Genomic DNA, 2,590 nt, shown 5'->3' with positions numbered 1-2,590 from the left:
AATTTTATTTAGAAGGTAAGTGTTAATCTCAACCATTGATGAAATTGATCCAAGGACTAAGATTAAGCCGGATTTAAGGAAAATTAAGGTTTTTGAACAAATACCTTTGAAGTTATTCAATGATGATATGCGGTGATGACGCTCGGCTTTGTTCAACATCGAGTTTGTATGCTTAACCATAAGAATTACATACAAGTAAGAGGTATAATGTTATTAGCATGCTGATTCTCTAATACATCTTTAACTTCATTCTTTTGTATATTTTATTTATTTTATAATAAGATCTCTTAAACTATAAGAAGTTTCTTTGATTATATTGTTGAAAAACTTTTACAATAACAAGCCTTGCAATGATATTGATAGACGAACAAGTTACATGTTTTCGTCAATGTTCCTCTATTACATTCCGCTACTTTGATTTTTATTACATTACTTATATTTGAAATTAGCAGTTTGTTTTTTCATAATTTTAGTTACACTCTTGAATTTATTGGTTTGTTTTTTCACGACGTTTCTTGAATTATATATATATTTAATTTTAGCTTTAATATATTATAAATAATCCGTGTATTTGACACGGTTCTAAATCTAGTAAGAAGTAATTACAGTATCACTGATATTGTTGACGTCGAGCACAATACAAAAGTGTGGCGGTAAAGCGTACTGCCATTATTCCACCTTCCAAATATCCTTATTCAAGAATTACCCCATAAGATAATTTACCGATGCGTATCATGGGGTCACAATGCTAATATAGCATAAAAGTTTGCAACTATTGTCATCATGTCACCATCCAAATATGATCGATTTGAACATGTACGTCGAACCGATCAATCACTCCAAGCCTTCTGTCGGATTATCAGTCCTAATTAAGAGTCCTACCATTGACGATCCTCGGTGGTCATTTGTTACTGGTGATAATGGCAACAAGTTGCAGATTTGTGCAACCTTCCGTGAGTCTCCCTATTATGATGATCCGAAAGAAATGGTCATAGTAGCAACCACCACCATTCATCTAAAAAACTACTCGATCTCCAGAGTTTGTCCTTGAAATCCTTGGAGATCATCAACGTCAACGTCATCAGGTACTATACTGATTAAACATTCACACACACAATTCCATCTTAATTAATTTGATCTGGTTTTCTTTCGCAGTGGGATGTGTCAGGGAGGCCTGTTGGGTACTTACTCACAGATGTGGGACGTTACGCAACTGGCAAGGACCCCAGGAACCGTATATCTGTTTATCCGGTATATATATGGGGCATGTCTTTCACATAAATTTTATGGTGTTAACGTTGTTGATATTTGATATCTGCAACAGATTGAGGATGAGCTGAAGCCGAGCGGTGTTCAAATACTCCAAGAGACTAGCGTCAGCCGATCTGGTTCATTAGTGGTATGGTCCACGGTTAGATATAAGAAAAAATGAAGTTGAAAATGAAGAACCTATGTGTGTTAAGTTTCTCTTAATACGTTATCAGGGTTCGCCATCAGTAGTAGTAGTAGTAGTAGCAATGCAAGTGGTGGCTCGATCAATAGTCACGCTGGGGTTACAGCTTAGGGCCGTTGGCAGCAAGCCATTGGATGAACTAGACCCAAAGGCAATGCCAATATTGGACCACATCGTAAGGCATATAAACGTCACTCTTAATTGGCGGAGTATTCAAAAAAAATATAAAGATGCCACATAAGATTCAAAAAAATATAAAGATGCCACATAAGATTTAATCCTATGTGGCAATATATATATATATATAGGAAAGTACGTATGTTGCCACGGAATCATAGTATCGCAGTCAACATATATATATATTTGAGTCATGGTATAACTTTGCAATTGATCAGGAAGTAACTTATGGTCCGTCCACCTTTTACGTTTACCATTAATTGACAAGGGCATTATGGTTGAAGCATTTCACTAGCTTCTTTCATGCTACCATTACGTACAGAGTTACTAATTATTTGTTCAAAATCCATGAGATGATCATATCATTGTTTTCTTTCCCAGAGTGCATGCTAGCTTGTGCTTCTGTATCAACATCAGTCTCTTCAGATCACCAGTCACCAATTGAAGTTTTCACGTTGTTTTGAAAATTACACCATTTTGATGTTCTATTAGGGGAAAATGCTACATGTTGAGATGGTGTTGAATATAATTATTTAGCATGGTGGAACAAATCATCATTATAAATTATGTATGACGGATATACTTCAGATCTTATGAAAAACATGATATCAATTTTAAATAATACCTTTACATAAAACCATGGGATCCACGGTATATTTAGGATTTAACACAACAAGAGATGGCTTTGCAAGGTGTTTGGCTCGACTCCTTTTTTGATCAAATATTTGTTTCCTTATCTTTCTTGCATTAGCCGATAAAATCATTTGATCGACGTTTGGAATGTCTTCGGTTGGATTTCTTTTTTTATTCAGAATAATTATTCTGTAGGATTCTGTATGCAAAGATGTTTGTTCAATTCTTATGGTTAATTTGTTTGGGGTTTATTTTTTAAAAATTGGATTAAATACATAGAAACACACCAAGAGAACTTACTAATTTTTCCCTTTTTTTTTTTTTGCT

General features: G+C 34.5%; 1 long non-coding RNA gene across 1 annotated transcript; it reads left to right on the top strand.

The window, feature by feature from the left end:
* Nucleotides 1-1,038: 1,038 nt before the first annotated feature.
* On the top strand, nt 1,039-2,068 carry LOC122603269. Its single transcript, XR_006324438.1, has 4 exons — nt 1,039-1,085; nt 1,156-1,251; nt 1,325-1,399; nt 2,012-2,068. It is a non-coding gene; the product is annotated as an uncharacterized LOC122603269 (long non-coding RNA).
* The last annotated feature ends 522 nt before the right edge of the window (nt 2,069-2,590 follow it).

Source organism: Erigeron canadensis, chromosome 6 (genome assembly GCF_010389155.1).
Source record: "Erigeron canadensis isolate Cc75 chromosome 6, C_canadensis_v1, whole genome shotgun sequence".
NCBI lineage: Eukaryota > Viridiplantae > Streptophyta > Magnoliopsida > Asterales > Asteraceae > Erigeron > Erigeron canadensis.
The sequence above is the reverse complement of the archived record's forward strand: the minus strand, read 5'-3'. Positions and strand labels throughout refer to the sequence as shown.